The sequence below is a fragment of the Lactuca sativa genome, chromosome 4, assembly GCF_002870075.4.
Source record: "Lactuca sativa cultivar Salinas chromosome 4, Lsat_Salinas_v11, whole genome shotgun sequence".
Taxonomy (NCBI): Eukaryota; Viridiplantae; Streptophyta; class Magnoliopsida; order Asterales; family Asteraceae; genus Lactuca; species Lactuca sativa.
In genome coordinates, this window is record NC_056626.2 from 155382563 (window position 1) to 155402242 (window position 19680).

Below are 19680 nucleotides of genomic sequence, written 5' to 3' on the forward strand. Positions count from 1 at the left end.
AATGCAACTTCCACCACAACGGCCCCTGCCGTGAAATGCAGTGCTCTAACTGCAACAGGAAAGGACACACCGTCCGTTTCTGTAAGTTCCCGGCACAACCGATCACCTAGGTCCCTGGCTCTGGCGCGAGCCCGACCTACTATGGATGTGGCGAAGCAGGCCACTTTAGGAGGGACTGCCCCAAAGAGAAGAATGCTGGAGGAGCAGGGAGGGTACTAGCTATAGGCCACGGGGAAGCAGTTGCTAACCCGACAGTGGTGACTGGTACGTTCCTCCTCGATAACTCCTATGCATGCATTCTGTTCGATAGTGGAGCGGAGCGAAGCTTCATAAACCATAAATTTGCTCGCACGCTTAAACAACAAGCACACACACTTAAGGAACAATTCACAGTAGAAATGGCTAATGGAAAAACTGAAAGTACGAATAGCATATACTTAGGTTGTACCCTAACTCTAGATAACCATTCATTCCCAATCGACCTCATGCCGGTCTCAATTAAAAGTTTCGACGTTATTATCGGCATGGATTGGTTAAGTCTTCATCGCGCCGACATCATGTGCTTCGAGAAAGCAGTCCGTCTAAACCTTCCGTCTAACGAAACTCTTATAGTCTACGGTGACAAACCTGGTGCGAGTCTTCGTATTATATCAAGTATTCAAGCACAGAAGTATCTGCGTAAAGAATACCATGCATTCCTTGCTCACATCATCGACACGAGCCTCGAAACGAAAGAACTAAAGAACATCCCAGTAGTGAGCGACTTCCCCGACATTTTCCCAGAAGAGCTGCCTGGATTACCACCGCAACGACAGGTCGAGTTCAGAATCGACTTAGTCCCAGGAGCTACCCCAGTAGCCAAGTCGCCTTACCGCTTAGCACTAGCTGAGATGCAGGAAGTCTCTGGTCAACTTAACGAACTGGTCAGTAAGGGCTTTATAAGACCAAGTTTCTCACCTTGGGGAGCACCGGTCTTGTTCGTTAAGAAGAAAGACGGATCATTCCGTATGTGTATCGACTACAGAGAACTCAACAAACCGACGGTCAAGAATCGTTACCCTCTGCCTCGCATAGACGATCTATTTGACCAACTGCAAGGGGCGAGCTATTTTTCCAAAATTGATCTGAGATCCGGATATCACCAGTTATGAGTACTAGAGGAGGATGTGCCGAAAACAGCCTTCCGAACTCGTTACGGACACTACGAGTTCATGGTGATGCCATTCGGATTGACCAATGCGCCCGCAGTCTTCATGGATCTGACGAATAGAGTATGCCGACCTTACTTGGATCAGTTCGTCATCGTTTTCATTGACGACATCCTGATCTACTCCCGAAGTAAGGAAGAACATGGCGATCACCTGCGACAAGTTCTAGGGACATTATGAAAGGAGAAACTTTATGCGAAGTTCTCGAAATGTGAATTTTGGATCCGAAGAGTCGAATTCTTAGGACACGTGGTAAGCGAAGAGGGAATCCACGTGGACCCATCCAAAATTAAAGCCATTGAGAACTGGTCAGCACCCAAGACGCCTACAAAAACTCGTCAATTTCTAGGTCTCGCTGGCTACTACCACAGATTCATACAGAACTTCTCCCGAAAAGCGAAACCTCTTACAATCCTGACCCAGAAAGGCGTGGCCTTTGACTGGGAAGAGAAACAAGAGAGAGCGTTCCAAACGCTCAAACGAGCCTTGTACACCGTGCCAATACTATCCCTCCCCGAAGGGATAGAAGACTTCGTAGTCTATTGCGATGCATCGAATCAAGGGCTCGGGTGTGTTCTGATGCAGCGAGGTAAGGTCACCGCCTACGCCTCGAGACAATTGAAGACACACGAGGTTAACTACACGACCCACGATCTCGAACTAGGAGCAGTAGTGTTTGCTCTGAAGATCTTGAGACAGTACTTGTACGGAACGAAAAGCACTATCTTTACCGACCACAAGAGTTTACAACACATTTTCGATCAGAAGGAGCTCAACATGAGACAACGACAGTGGGTCGAGCTACTCAGTGACTACGAATGCGATATTCGTTATCATCCAGGTAAAGCCAACGTAGTAGCAGACGCCCTAAGTCGGAAGGAATATTCTGGTCGCAAAGTCAAGTCATTGTCAATAACCATCCATTCACACTTGTCTAAGCAAATTCAGGCAGCCCAACTTGAAGCCATGAAACCTGAAAATGTGACGAGTGAATCCCTTAGAGGAATGGACAAGAATTTAGAAGCCAAGGGTGACGGAGCCTTATATTTCATGAACCGGATCTGGACACCGAAACACGGTGGTCTCCGAGACTTGGTCATGACCGAGGCGCACAACACTCGGTATTCCGTCCACCCAGGTTCAGATAAGATGTATCTGGATCTTAAAAAGCTATACTGGTGGCCTAATATGAAAGCAGAGATTGCGTAAGTAAATGCCTTACTTGCGCAAAGGTTAAGGTCGAGTACCAGAAGCCCTCTGGTTTACTGCAACAACCAGAGATTCCATAATGGAAGTGGGAGCGGATCACTATGGATTTCATAACCAAGTTGCCCAAGAGAACGGGTGGACTTGATACCATATGGGTCATCGTCGATAGATTGACCAAGTCTGCACACTTCCTGCCTATCAAAGAAACTGACAAGATGGAGAAACTTACGAGAACATACATTAGGGAAATCGTGCGGCTACATGGGGTGCCTATGTCCATTATCTCCGATAGAGATAGTAGGTTCACCTCAAGATTCTGGCAATCGCTACAACATTCCTTAGGAACAAGGCTGGACATGAGCACAGCCTACCATCCACAGACCAACGGACAGAGTGAGAGGACCATCCAAACACTGGAAGATATGTTGCGAGCCTGTGTGATTGAATTTGGAAAAGCATGGGATACTTATTTACCCCTTGTCGAGTTTTCCTATAATAACAGTTATCACACGAGCATCAAGGCTGCTCCATTTGAAGCTCTCTACGGCCGAAAGTGCAGATCTCCTTTGTACTGGGCTGAGGTGGGTGATACCCAATTAGCCAGGGGGCAAGCTTCCAACAATACTCTCACCGGCCCGGAGATCATTCGGGAAACGACAGAGAAAATCATTCAGATTCGTGAATGATTAAAAGCCTCTACAGACCGACAGAAGAGCTACGCTGATAAAAGAAGAAAACCTTTGGAATTTTAGGTGGGAGACAGAGTCCTTCTCAAAGTCTCACCCTGGAAGGGATTGATACGCTTCGGCAAGCGTGGGAAGCTTAATCCGAGGTACATAGGGCCTTTCGAGATTCTTGAAAGAGTCGGCCCCGTAGCTTACAAACTCGACCTACCCGACGCACTTCGTAACGTACATGGACCGTGAGGTTAAGCAGATGAAGCAAAGCCGTATCCCTATCGTGAAGGTTCGCTGGAACACCAAGCGAGGACCGGAATTCACTTGGGAACGCGAGGATCAGATGAAACTGAAATACCCTCATCTTTTTGCTTAATTGTTTGTAACTTCTTGTTTGCTTAAATTCTAATTTCGGGACGAAATTCCTTCTAACGGGGGGATGATGTGACAACCCGAAATTTCCATTTTGTACGAACATTAACTATTCAATAGAAGCTAGTCCAGTTTCAATGAATTTCAGACTTTTCCGAATAAGTTTGTGTACATTAAGGTTTACGTTTAAGGAGATATCAGGAGAGTGGATGCTCTTGGGTTCGTGAAACTTGGGCATTTCAAAACTTCATAATGTTAGAGTCCTATTCCAGAATAAAAATATTTTCTGCCAAAAATATTTCAGGACTATAAATAGATTTCTGAACTAAATTCATTCATTATTTACATTTCCAACTAGAGAAAAGCCATTTTCTCTCTCACGGATCTTCGAGTTTTCATCCCAAATCGTGAGTACACTTCTCTAGTTGTGTTATAATGTTTGTTTTATGCTTATTAACATAGATTACATGTCAAATATGTGAGATCCGGGAGTTTACCGCCCAAGAACGTTCTTGGGGAGTAAACTCCAAAATGAAGCTTTAAGGCTATCTTGTCCCAATTCCTTGTTAGGCAACTAGTTTCGGATAATATGTATGACCATTTGAGGCTAGAAATCAATCAAGAACACATAGTTTTAGGAGTTTACGGCCCAAGAGTTTCTTGGACCGTAAACACCATTTTCAAGGGCTTAATGTGCCCTAATCACCCCCTAAGGCTTTAGACTTTAACCCTCAATTACTTGTAGTTAAAATGGGGACTTTAACACATCAAAATCACCCCTAAAAGGGAGTTTATGGCCAAGAAATGCTCTTGGGCCGTAAACTCCAAGTAAGGGCACCAAAGTGTGCCTAAAGTTCCCCTTAGCCTTAAACAAAAGCCTAGAAATTATCCTACTTGTGCAAGAGACATGAAAGAATTAAAACATCCATCCCATGAGAGTTTACGGCCGTAAACTCTAAGGGATATGGTCTTTAGGCCGTAAACTCCTCAAAGGAGTGTTATCTATGCTCTAAACTACCCAAAGGATTAAAACACCAAGATTGGAGTTCACGGCCGTAAACTCAAGGGTTTACGACCGTAAACTCCTTGTGTAGGGTTTATTGGGTAGTAAACTCTTATACAAGGTCCTTTGGTGCATTAAACCCCTTTAGCCTTGTCCCATAACAACTTAGATGCAACCATTAGGACCTATAACACTTATACAAAGTGTTTACATGTTCCTAAGTGTCCCAACTTATTTCATTAAGTTATTATTTGGCTAATTAGTTATATATATGCTCATTATATGATAACTAGGCTCGTGCATGTGAACAAGTCTCCGTTTTCCACCTAGCACGGTGTCCGACACTACAATACAAACCACTCACCACAAGTGAGTTCATACCCCTTTAATTAACCTTTGAAATACTTTAAATGTTTTAAATACTTTATGGGGGGGGGGGGATACAAGTTAAATGCTTATAGTTATTGTATCAATCACATGTGATTACATTAATCATATGTTATTAATAACTAGAACACCAATGATTTTATCACTGTTCAAATTGTTTATCAAACTGCTTTACTTCAAAATGTTTTACAAACTCTTTTACTTATCAAATGCTTTTATTAAACTTTGTTTTACTTCTTATAAATTTCATGCCCATATATGTATAGATATGTATGTAATGTTTAAAGGGCTTAGGAAGGCCATCCGCCCTATTTCCTTTTTCTCGATTTGGATGTGGTCTGGTGGGATTTCGGGTGACCGTCCGAAGCTCGTTTCAATATTAGTTATATATCAAATATACATATATAGACATAAAAGTACTTCAAATATCATGCGTACTATACACATAATTAGTATGTTGCCATCGGGGTAACACAGGATCATACTACTACAACTTTTAGATCAATGAGTCAGTTCATTCATGAGTCTATACTTTACATTACTATGAGAACATATACATTACATTACTACGGGAACATATACAACTATACTAGAAAGAGAACATATACAACTATACTAGGAGGAGAACATATACAACTATACTAGACAAGAAACAGTACACTACATATATACAAGAATACGTTAACAATTATGATCCACTGTATCGGAGCATGCCTTAAATGTCATGGCCCGAGTTGTAGCCAGAATTCTCTTGGAGGAAGAGCATGAGTTTGCGTATAGATCTATACTGGATTGACTATCCTACACCTTGATGCTAGCTACAACCGGACCTACAGGTCTGCGGGTGCCAAACGTCATTCCGTTATTACGACCATTCGTATGTCGTTGTTACCAGTCGATAGTATGGTGAAATTTATCACATTATACCTTAATATAAATCCGGTTTAAGGTAGTTAGTACAGCAGTAGTTCCTATAATACAAAACTACAGTACTACAATGATTTACCCATTACATATTTTTAGTGATTATTTCACTTAAACATTAATGTACAAACTATATTTGTTAAATGATAGTTACACTTGGGAAATTAGACAGTTTTACAACAAACGAGTATACAAACCAGTTAAGCCTTGGTAGAAGGCTACTTTAATAGAAAATATAGGTTTTTCTGAGAGATTCAAACTTTTACAAACACTTACATAGATTTTACAAACTTATACTTGAGACACGTTCAAACGTTTTGATAACAAACATCGACACTAAAATACTTATGAACTCACCAGCTTAATGTTGATAAACTCTTTCAAAATAACTTGTATTCTCAGGTCATCAGTAGACAGGTACCGATGCCAGCTTTTGAGAAGATGGAGCGCATTCAAGACTCATCATATTATTTTGATTTACATTATATTTTTGGTGTCTAAAACTGTACGGAACACTCTTGTATTAAAATTATATATTTAATGCAATGGATGATGTTGTTTGCTTATTTACATTTACTGTGTTGTGATACTGTACATGACGTCCTCTGCCCCAGAAGGTTTCCGCCATTCTTGGTTTTGGGGTGTGACATATACCACCGATGGGGGACGAGACGAAGCAAAAGAGCGAGAAGACAGGTGTTTTGCAGCGAAACATGTCAATGTGCAGATTAATGAATGCGATGAGTTGATCAAGAAGGTACAATCTATTCTTGTTTCTTTAAATATCCCCATCACAAACTATGAAAAGGAACTAAATGGATTAAAATCAAAATTTTCTAGTATAAGTTTTAGTTTATCTCAAACTCGAGTCACAAACTCTAACCTAACTGATCAAATCAACAGGATATCATCGAAGAATGTGGAAAGGCCTATTTGGATAGAGAAATTGGAGAAGGAGTTGATTAGGTCTAGGGATGAAACAATTTATTTGCAGAGAGATAATTTAAAGCTTTTGAAACAACGGAATGTTTTTTGTTTAATTGCTAAAAGATTATATTCAAACATTACTCAACTGCATCTTAATTGTGATATAGGAAAGAAGATACACCATATGATTTTACCCTTCCTTGAATTCAAGGAGGATGAAATCGATGCCAATGCATATAACTATGAAAACGTTATTTCTTCTAATGATATCTTTCCCACTTACAAAATTGGCCTTGACAAAATAAAATCCTTCATTAAGTCAAAAGACCATAAAGACATGCTCAAAAATTTGTTGGATGAGAATGACAAATTAACAATCAAAACCGAAACTGTACAAAAATTTGACTCTTTGAATGCCAAGTTCAATTCATAAAACAAATTTGATATTGAAAACACTTCTAAATTCAATGAGGATGATGGTATGAGTGTGATATCTATAGAAGATGAGGTGGATTGTTCTGAATTTGTCAAGAGCGAACCCGAAACCAATAAAAATCTTATCTCTGAAAACTCTGTTGAGTTCGCTCGCTCATCAAAAGACAAGACCAAAATTCTCAAGGAAAAAGTTGTTGTATTCAAAAGGTACAAAGAAATCCAAATCAAGTTTACACAGTTCAAGGAGTTACACAGCAACAAACAGCCGAACTAACGACATTAGTAGAAGAAGACAATGCGGATGGCTGCGATGAGTTTTTCTGGCCAACACCAATAGATAATACTTATGAAATAGAAGGTCTGTCTCAGAAAACATCATGGAGAGTGAAAAGTAGGTATGTGGCAGAACCACTTAATGATCCTACTCGATTTGATGTGCCGAGTACAAGTGGTACTAAAATTCACTTAGATAGTCCAATCAAAACGTCAAGTGAAACCTCTTCTCTAAAGAGCAGAAGTCATGCTCAAGTACCAAAGCGAAAGGCGAACATCCATAAAACTCCAAAACAAGTGTTAGAGAGAAAGCATCAATGAAATTTGAGATACAAGAAGAATCTCACTGAAAGGAAGCAGTTTTTGCTATATCAAAATCCTAATTACGTTCTCTATGAAACAACTTCTAAATCAAAAGAAGAAAAAAAAACAAACTCAGCTCCTCATAGTCCTCAGAATCAGGACAACCGAAAGAAGAGTTTCGGTCTTCAGAATCAGGACAACCGAAAGAAGAGTTTTGGTCCACAAAATCAAGACAACCGAAAGAAGAGTTTTGGTCCTCAGAGTTAGAACAATCAAAAGTTGAGTTCAGTCCTCAGAGTCGGGACAATCGAAAGTTGAGTTTCGGTCCTCAGAATCAGGACAACCGAAAGATGAGTTTCGGTCCTCAGAGTTAAGGCAACCAAAAGAGAAGTTTCAGTCATCAGATGGACGACAACCAAAAGGGAAGTTACGCTCCTCAATATGTGAGAAACCAAAAAGATGGTTTCGGTCCTAACTCAAATATTGAGAGGAACCGAAGGGAAGGTAATTTCGGCACCCAACCAAGTAAGGGCAATCATCAAAGTCTTATACCTCTCCCAAATCTCATCCTTCTCATTCTCATTCACAAAATGATAGAAAAGGTAAAGGAAAGCTCTTTTCAAAAGTTGAAAGAAAGACGAAGTTTAATTCTGAAGTCAAGAACCGAAAGATTGCTGATGAAAAATCAAAAACTGGATCTGAAATATTCAAATCTAATAAAATCAAAGTTTTTACCTTAAAAAGAAAAGTTGAAACAACTATAATAAAAAGAAACTTTATGGTCGATTTTTCCCTTGCTATTCCATGTTATTTAAAAGGCTCACAAGGACCCAAGAAACTTTGGGTTCCTAAATTTGCATAATTTTTGCAGGTTATGCATGACGAGCAGTTCGATGATGAATGGTATATAGACAGTGGCTGCTCGCGTCACATGACTGGAAGAAAGGAGGAACTGAGGGAATTTCGGTCTCTTCAAGATGGTGGATGTGTCAAGTATGGTAATAATTCCTTCGGCACAATCAAAGGCTATGGCATGATTACCAATGGTGATTTTTCAGTACAAAAAGTAGCGTACATTGAAGGTCTTCAACACAACCTCATTAGTGTCTCTCAACTGGTGGTCGGCACTGGATTAAAGGTTTCGTTCGATGATGATGGCTCAGAGATCATTGAAAAGAAGACGAATATCATTTTGCTGAAATAAAAATGAAAAGGAGAGATGTACCAATTGAATCTCAATCCCATATGAGGAAAACCAGCAGTTTGTTTACTAACAAAAGCTCATTCAGATGAAAGTTGGCTATGGCACCGAAGACTCTCCCATCTTAATTTTAAAGACATCAACAAACTGGTGCTTGGGGATCACGTTCGAGGTCTTCCTGTTCTGAAGTTCGATAAAGAACACATGTGTGTCTCATGTGAAATGGGAAAGGAAAGTCGGCAGAGTCATCCCTCTCGAATCAACACACAAGTTATTGAACCACTCGAATTACTGCATATTGATTTATGTGGTCCTTCTTCAATCGAAAGCATTGGCGGTAACAAGTACATACTTGTTATTGTAGATGAATTCTCTCGGTTTACTTGGGTGTTCTTTTTATAGCAGAAATCGGAGGCCACTCCCAAACTTAAACTTTTTATCATACAGATAGAAGTTCAATTACGAAAAGTGGTTCGCAACATTAGAAGCGACAACGGGTTGGAGTTCAAGAATAAAGACTTTGAAGATTTTCTTGCAGAGAAGGGAACCACTCACAACTTCTCAACTCCATATACTCCCCAACAGAATGGAATTGTCCAAAGGAGAAACAGATCTCTATGTGAAGCAGCCCGAACCTTGCTGAGCTTCGCCTGTCTACCTCTATACTTCTGGGCTGACGCCATTGCTGTTGTGTGTTTTACACTTAAAGATCTTATCTCAACAAACGTTTCTCAATCACTCCCTATGAGATATTGAACAACTGAAATCCCAATGTAAAGTTTTTCCATGTGTTTGGTTCAAGATGTTCTATCTTCAATTCAAAGGAGCATCGAAACAAGTTTGAATGTCAAAGCAGACAAAGGAATCTTTCTGGGTTATTCTTTGACCTTTAAAGCTTATAGAGGAGACCTATTATGTTACCTTCGATGACAACTACGTCATGAAACTAAAGAAGACCTAAGGCTTTATGGAGGAAATATTTCCCATTTCTGGTCATGTTACGGTACTCATTTTAAATATCTTTGAGCAGTACATGCTGTTAGGTTTTATACAAACAATCCTATGTGTGCATGCAACCCTAGTTGGATCTATGTTTTCACTATAAGACATACAACTTTATGAACACAAAATAAAACCCTGGCATGCTTCTATAATTTTCGAAAATTACATAGAAGTGTAGTAAACATACCTTTGTTGTTATATAGCAATAACAACTAGTTTCCTTGATCTCTTGAACTCTCTTGAACTCTTGAAAGCAAGCACCACAATTGTAGTGCCTCTAATGGCTCACAAACACCTTGAAGCAAGAAGGCAACAAAGAGAGAGAAGGGAATGATGCTAATTTCGGCCCTAGGGTTTCCTTGGAATCAAGTGGCCTCAAATTGAAGCATAGGGCATGTATTTATACTATAGGGTGCTAGGGTTTCAGTCAAAACCCTAATGGACAGCTTAGCCACCAAGCAACCCAAGGAGCCTTATGGAATGAGGCCTTTGGACGAAAATATGATGATCCTTCATCATAATTTCGTTCCCCCTTAGTCCATTAGGTTTCCTAGCCCAAAACTCAACTATCACACATTTGACAGTTTATACCCTTTTATTTAATTAATCTCTTTTAGTCACCAAATTAATTCCTAATTAATTTATGACTAATACTAATTAAATAAATATGATTTCTCCTTTAATATATTATTCTTATAATATATTAATAAATCATAATATCTCCTCTCTCATATCAAATTACCTTGTCAAGTTGCTTTGGTGAAGGCAACCCAAAAGGACCATGCACACTCGGGTCAAGTATATACCAAATATGGTTACTGACTTAGACACTAATCCAACAGTCTCCCACTTGGATAAGTCTAGTAACTATATCTCACGTATAACTTCCGTACCCGATAGCAATAGTAGCTTTCAATAGCCGCTGTCAACTCTGACCAATAATTTGTCCTTCAGATAAGGGATCGTATAATCCTCTGTTCTAGATATCATGCTAACAATACTTATTGTCTAGCATTCTATTTCTTGATTTCTGATTTGTTCGACATAGAACTCAGTTGAACACATCAACTTTATCCTGACCGGGCCCGGCACATAAGTCAAACCAAATCATCAAGTGGCCGAGATATCGCTTTTATCCTCATAGAATAAAAGGAACAGAAAACGTTGACTAATATGCCTTTATCATTTACTAGTTAAACCACACACAATAATACGTTTTATAACATCAAGTTACTGATGCGTTTTCGCATTATCAATGTATAATCAACTAGCAAACAATAACCATATCTCTAGGTTTAAAGATTATATGATATTATCATCTTGCGATCACTTGTGATAACATTCATGAAGTAATACCAGCAAGTGTGGGTCTATTTCAATGCTCAATACAAATTTCATAAGCACTCATAAACTTTGCAGCAAACCTTTGCTATGTCTAAAACTTTTCAGACAATCTACAAACAAATTTATGACAATCTTCCTTCATATCTACTTCCAACATATGAGCGATTGTGAACTGTTCGAATAATCTTATTATTCAGGAAGTCAAAACATGCAAAATCGACACAATAGATAAATAATCAACACAAGATAGAAACTTTCTTATAAATAACACACCTTTATTTAATCATCATTTGTTGAATATGACATTGTCTATTACAAGTTTTCTACCTATCTAATCTAAACTAATATCGTCCTTCAGCCCTACGCTCCTAGCGTGCTGCAAATACTTGACCCTACTCAGTCCCTTTGTAAGGGGATCTGCTGGGTTATCTTCTGACGATACCCTCTTCACAACGAGGAGTCCCTCTTCTACCCGATGTCTAATAAAGTGGTATTTCCTGTCGATATGTCGAGATCTGCCATGATCCCTTGGTTCCTTGGTTAAGGCAACCGCTCCTTCATTATCACAGAAAATTTCCACGGGCTCTTTTATGGATGGCACAACTCCAAGGTCTCCAATGAAGTTCTTCAACCATATAGCCTCCTTTGACGCTTCGCTCGCCGCAATATACTCTGATTCGCACGTTGAATCAGCTACGGTCTCTTGCTTGGAACTTTTCCAAGTCACTGCTCCTCCATTTAGGGTAAAGACCCAGCCTGACTGCGATCGGAAGTTATCCTGATCCGTCTGAAAACTAGCATCACTGTACCCTCGTACCCTTAAGTCATCACTCCCACCGAGGACTAGAAACCATCCCTTGGTCCTCCGAAGGTACTTAAGAATATTCTTAACCGCAATCCAATGTGCCCTACCAGGATTCCCTTGATATCTGCTGACCATGCTTAAAGCGAAGGCCACATTAGGGCGAGTACAAGTCATAGCGTACATGATAGAGCCTACTGCGGAAGCGTAAGGTACTCGGCTCATATCAACTATCTCTGTCTCTGTACTCGGGCTCTAAGTCTTACTCAGCTTGGTATTGCTTTGGATTGGCAACTCCCCTTTCTTGGAATTTTCCATACTAAAACGCTTTAGTACCTTTTCCAAGTATGTATCCTGACTGAGTCCTATCAGTCTCTTTTCCCTGTTTCTTACTATTCTTATTCCCAGAATATAAGCGGCTTCTCCTAGGTCCTTCATAGCGAAGCATTTCCCAAGCCAGGACTTGACTTCCTGCAAGGTTGGGACATCGTTTCCTATGAGTAGTATGTCGTCGACATACAATACGAGGAAGCTTACTATACTCCCACTGGCTTTGACATACACACAAGATTCATCTTCGCTTCGTAGAAAGCCAAACTCTTTAACCTTCTCGTCAAAACAAAGATTCCATCTGCGAGATGCTTGTTTCAATCCATAAATAGATTTCTCAAGCTTGCATACTCTATTCGGATGCTTCACATCGACAAAACCTTCTGGCTGATTCATATAGACATCCTCAGCCAACTTTCCATTAAGGAAAGCGGTTTTCACGTCCATCTGCCATATTTCATAATCATGAAACGCAGCTATAGCAAGCATCACCTAATAGACTTTATCTTCGCAACTGGTGAGAAGGTCTCATCATAGTCAACTCCGGGAGTTTGAGTAAAGCTCTTTGCAACCAATCGCGCTTTATAAGTATGCACTTTCCCATCCATGTCCGTCTTCTTCTTGAAGATCCACTTGCACCCGACTGTCTTGCGACCCGGTACATTATCAACCAAATTCCAAACTTGGTTGTCGTACATGGACTGAATCTCGCTGTCCATAGCCTCTTTCCATTTTGCAGACTCCGGGCCTGCCATGGCTTCCTTATAGCTGCTAGGTTCATCCAAATTTACTAGTGTACTATCACTAATAAATGTATCCCCTTCAGTAGTAATATGAAAACCATAAAACTGGGGTGGAACGCTAGCCCTAGTGGAACGTCGAAGAGGTAGGGACTCGTCAATAGGTTCAACAGGAGTTTCCTCCTCAAGTTGAGTGCCAGTGTCCGAGGTTCCTTCATCGCTTTGATCTTGAATTTCTTCAAGTTCAATTTGCCTCCCACTGTCTTCTTGGCTTACTAATTCCCTTTCTCGGAAAACCGCTCTTCTAGCAACGAAGACAACATTGTCACTCGGTCTATAGAAAAGGTAGCCAAAAGACTTCTGCGGATAGCCGATGAAATAACACTTCTCACTGCGAGGTTCTAGTTTGTCGTGAGTCTCTCGTCTTACGAAAGCCTCACAACCCCAAACCTTGATATGTGCCAACGAGGGAGCCTTCCCTGTCCACATCTCGTGAGGAGTCTTGGAAACCTTCTTAGTGGGAACTAAGTTAAGTATATGGGCGGCAGTCTCTAAGGCATACCCCCAGAAAGCTATTGGTAGCGAAGTCCGACTCATCATAGAACGAACCATGTCCAACAAGGTCCGATTACGTCTCTCAGCCACACCATTCAATTGTGGCGTTCTCGGAGGCGTCAATTGCGAAACGATTCCACATTCTTTTAGATAGTCGTGAAACTCAAGACTTAGGTACTCTCCTCCTCGGTCTGACCGAAGCATCTTGATTTTCCTGCCCAACTGATTCTCCACTTCATTCTTAAACTCTTTGAACTTTTCAAAGGTTTCCGACTTTTGCTTGATCAAGTAGATATATCCATATCTGCTATAATCATCTGTAAAAGTCACGTAGAAGCGGCAAGCATCCCTTGTGGTGGATCTAAAGGGCCCACACACATCGGTGTGTATGAGATCCAATAAACCCTCACCCCTTTCACAAGTGCCAGTAAAGGGTGACTTGGTCATCTTCCCAAGTAAACAAGACTCACACGTGTCATCGTCCCTAAGGTCGAATGACTCCAACACTCCATCCTTTTGGAGTTGGGCTATGCGTTTCTTGTTGACATGGCCAAGACGACAATGCCACAAGCATGCTTTGTCTAGACTAGTAGACGAATCAATATTCAAAACATTATTTCCAAAATTATCAACAATCATCACTGATTCATAAATCCCATTACAAGGTAATGCATTGAAATAAAAGACACCATTCAAATAAACATTAATAGAACCATTACTATTATCAAAAGAATATCTGAAACCTTGTCTAAACAACCCATGAAAAGAAATAATGTTTCTTGCCATATCTGGCGAATAACAGCAATTCTCTAAATCTATTCCTAACCCATTACTTAACACTAAAGAATAAACACCGACTTTGGTCATAGGTGACGATCTTCTGTTTCCCATAATTAGGTTCATCTTCCCATGCTCCATCTCCCTACTTCTTTTTAGGCCCTGCAAATCAGAACAAATGTGGTAACCACATCCTGTATCAAGAACCCATGAAGTAGCAAATGATGAGTTATTAGATTTAATAGAATACATACCTGCAAATGTGGGCTTGATCTTCCCATCTCTTATGTCCTGCAGATATTGTGGGCAGCTTCGCTTCCAGTGGCCCTTTTGGTGGCAATAGAAGCACTCTGCTTCTTTAGGATCGGAAGAGGGTTTAATGGGGCCTGCTTTGGTCCCACTTGATGACGAACCATCACGGGGTTTCCCCTTATGGTGGCTCTTACATGGAGCCTTCCTCTTTTTACCCTTTCCTTGACTTATCGCCATCACGGGAGTGGCCACAGCAGGCGACGGTGCAACGGATTTGTCTTTGAGGTTGCTCTCAGCAGTCCTCAAGAGTCCTTGGAGCTTGCTCAAGGAGACCTCCTCTTTGTTCATATGGTAGGTCATCCTAAACTGATTGTAGCAGGAGGGCAAGGAGTGGAGGATTATGTCAATAGCCAAATCCTCATCAAACTTAACATTAAGTTTGAGAAGACGATCAACATACCTCTGCATTTTCTGCAAATGAGAGGTTAGGGATTCTCCACTCCCCATCTTAGCGGTGATCATGCTAGTAATGATCTCATAGCGCTCTTGCCTCGTGCTCTGGTGATACCTGTCCAGCAAATCCTGATGCATTTCATATGGATACATGTCCTCATAGGACTTTTGGAGTTCGAGGTTCATGGTGGCCAGCATGATGCAGTGAACTTTCGTGGCATCACGCTCGTGGGCCTCAAAGGCGGCCAGTTCTTCAGGAGTAGCAACATCTGGGATGATCTTCTCAAGCTTTTCATCGAGGACATATTCTTTGTCCTCGTAGCGTGTGATCATGCGAATGTATCTCATCCACTCGTTGAAGTTTGAACCATCAAATGTCACTTTCTGACACAAGTTCATCAACGAGAATGACCCAGAAGCGTTGTTGTTGTTGTTGTTAGTAGACATCTGAAAAAGAAAGGGACAAAGCTTGATTAGAAATGAATCCCTAATTAAACACCCAAATGAGAAATTAGGGCTAGGATCCAACAACATTATTTACAACTTAGAAAGGGATGCTGTACTCTAAAAGTAAATAACTTGAAGGTAAGTGAATGACGATTCACTAATTCTCACCATGAAAAACGAAAAAGCAATTTAGGTTTTAAATGTATTGAAAACTCCTAGATCTTTGAGATTCATTGAACTTTTCAATGGCATGTTTAAATCTCGATATGCATTTCACATTTGCGACTGGGATGCCGAGGATCGCAAACAAATTTGTGAATAACCATGCGAATTAACGTGGTGCACTCAACGTCACTATCACCTAATCAATATGCCGGTAAACCACACACGCTCCATTGATCTATGACAAACATCGAGTCACCCTTCGCTACCTATGTCATCCCCAAATTGATGTGCCGGTTAACCACACGCGCTCCATCAACGTTTGACAAGGGTACGAAGTGTAATTCCATGGATTAGCATCATTTTCACATTTTACCCTAAAGTAACTAAGAGTGGGAATTTGTAAAACAATGTAGTTACTTTAATATTTCCATTATACTTTTAATGAGGAATTAAGTGCCCTATCCTATCCGTTCGGCTAACGACCCTCCACCAGTCAAGCAAGCGGTAGATGTGAGTGTACATCCATTAAGCGCCATTTTATAGGCAGCAACCTTATACCCACCTTATAGACCGGCTTCGTGAATAAGGCCTACTAGCGATAAGACTAGCTTATTCTTATACATATATAATAATTAATCTTATAATATCATAATTGTATAAGGGTGTATTTTAAAGCATTTCAAAATACTAGTATCTTAATGTGTATTTAAAATTTTCGAATATTAAGGCTATTTAATTTTAAAATTTTAAACACCAAGAAAACTTTGATTTAATAATTATCAAAATTAAACAATTAATTTGAACTATTAAATCTTTAAGGTTTATCATAAAATTAAATTATTAATTTAATTAATCCTATTATCCCCTAGATTTTTTAAATATATGGAAAGGATAATACAAGATCTTCAATTATCTAGTTTAAACAATTAAATGGATAATCATAAAGATAGCAATATCCAAATCCCTAAAATCTTGGGATCTTATCTTGGGGGGCAAGGGAATTTTGAAATCCCTAGGGTTTCTTAACCCTAATTTCGAAATTTGGAGGCTAGGCAAAAAGAGTTTAAGAACCCTATCAAAAAAAAATCGCCAACTAGGGTTTTGCAACCCTAATTTGCGAAAATCACCAAGCCTTAGGGTTTACTTGCCATAAACCCTAATTTGTCAAATTCATAATATGCATCAAATCCAATTGAAAACAAAAAACCAATGGCTTTGATACCACTGTTAGGTTTTATACAAACAATCCTATGTGTGCATGCAACCCTAGTTGGATCTATGTTTTCACTATAAGACATACAACTTTATGAACACAAAATAAAACCCTGGCATGCTTCTATAATTTTCGAAAATTACATAGAAGTGTAGTAAACATACCTTTGTTGTTATATAGCAATAACAACTAGTTTCCTTGATCTCTTGAACTCTCTTGAACTCTTGAAAGCAAGCACCACAATTGTAGTGCCTCTAATGGCTCACAAACACCTTGAAGCAAGAAGGCAACAAAGAGAGAGAAGGGAATGATGCTAATTTCGGCCCTAGGGTTTCCTTGGAATCAAGTGGCCTCAAATTGAAGCATAGGGCATGTATTTATACTATAGGGTGCTAGGGTTTCAGTCAAAACCCTAATGGACAGCTTAGCCACCAAGCAGCCCAAGGAGCCTTATGGAATGAGGCCTTTGGACGAAAATATGATGATCCTTCATCATAATTTCGTTCCCCCTTAGTCCATTAGGTTTCCTAGCCCAAAACTCAACTATCACACATTTGACAGTTTATACCCTTTTATTTAATTAATCTCTTTTAGTCACCAAATTAATTCCTAATTAATTTATGACTAATACTAATTAAATAAATATGATTTCTCCTTTAATATATTATTCTTATAATATATTAATAAATCATAATATCTCCTCTCTCATATCAAATTACCTTGTCAAGTTGCTTTGGTGAAGGCAACCCAAAAGGACCATGCACACTCGGGTCAAGTATATACAAAATATGGTTACTGACTTAGACACTAATCCAACACATGCTGTTATTTGATGAACCAAAAAAGGCCATTCACCCCGGATCTGAAGCTGTAGATAACAAGGTAGATCACCTAAAGAAGGTAATTGATGGCGCTGCATAGAAAATCGTAGATGAACAACCACAAGCAACCGAACAGTCTAAATAAAGCGAACCTCTCAGAGATAGTTCTTATGTTCATGGGGAGGGTTCGTCTTCTCTAACTAATCAAGATTCATCATTCCAGGGGGAGAGTCCATCTTCATCAACACCAACCAAAAACCAAGCCCAGAGAAAGTATTCTGAGCCTGAACTGGAGGATGTCTCATCATTCGAGGGGGAGAATGAAAATTCAAACGATGATGATATTCAATCAGAACTCGAAGAAGAAGTGGATGTTGAACTAGATCCCTCTTATGATCCTAATTACCCACCACTCACCAAATGGACCAAAGATCATCCTCAAACACAAATTATTGGTAAACCATCAGAAAAGGTTCTCACACGCTCTCAACTGAAAGCGAAACAAACTGCACTATTCTCTAAAGTGGAATTTTGCATGTTTAATTCGTTCGTTTCCAAGGTTGAACCGCAGACGATCAACACTGCACTTGATCATTCTGATTGGGTACAGGCCATGTAGAACAAACTCAATGAGTTCGAGCGAAACAAAGTGTGGAGACTGATTCCAACTCCAAAGGATGCTTCTGTGGTTGGTCTTAAGTGGGTTTTTAGGAACAAAAAGGACAAGGAAGGAAACGTAATTCGCAACAACGCAAGATTGGTTGTGAAAGGTTATTATCAAGAAGAAGGCATTGATTGTGAAGAGACCTTCGCTCCTGTAGCTAGGTTGGAGTTCGTTCGTATTTTTCTTGCCTACGCCGCACATAAGAACTTTGAACTATACCAAATGGACGTGAAGTGTGCCTTCTTAAATGGAGAAGTAGACGAGACGGTGTATGTAGAGCAACCACCGGGTTTTGTGAACAAGAAGTATCCAGGTCACTGCTACATCCTGGACAAGGTAGTCTATGGTCTCAAGCAAGCACCAAGGGCATGGTATGAAACTCTGACTAAATTTATTAAAAACTCCAAGTTTAAACTAGGTTCGGTTGACCCAACCTTTTTTCGAAAGAAAGAGGGTAACCACCTTATGATAGTTCAAATTTACATCGATGACATCATCTTCAGCTCCACAAAATCCCAGCTTAACAGCTGAATTTAGGAAGTTGATGGAGACTAAATTTGAAATGAGCTCAATGGGTCCGATTAATTTTTTCCTTGGCTTGAATATTAGACAGGGTCCTGAAGGTATTTTTATTAATCAAGAGGCTTACACGAAGATATTGCTAACCAAATTTGGAATGCTGGGAGATTATAAAGTGAAGGTTCCTATGGCGTTTGGCACAAAGTTAGCACCTTCACTGGACAAATCGGCGCTGACATGACCCTCTATCGTCAAATGATAGGGTCGCTAATGTATCTAATAGCAAGTCGACCAGACATAATGTTTTCTGTTTGCTATTGTGCTAGGTTTCAAGCTAATCCACGCGAACCTCACCTGCTAGCCGAGAAAAATATCTTTCGGTACCTAAATCGAACTTCTTCGCTCGGTCTATGGTACCCTGCCAAGTCAGGATTCTTTGCCCAAGAATTCTCGGATGCTGATCTTGGAGGATGTGGATTAGACCGAAATAGTACCATAGGAGGATGCCAATTTTTAGATGGCAAACTGGTAAGCTGACAGTCAAAGAAACAAACCTGTGTCTCACTCTCAACTGCCAAAGCAGAATTCATAGTTGCAGCATCGCGTACATCTCAAGTCATATGGATACAAAGTCAGCTTCGAGACTATGGCCTGAACATGAAGAAAACACCACAATA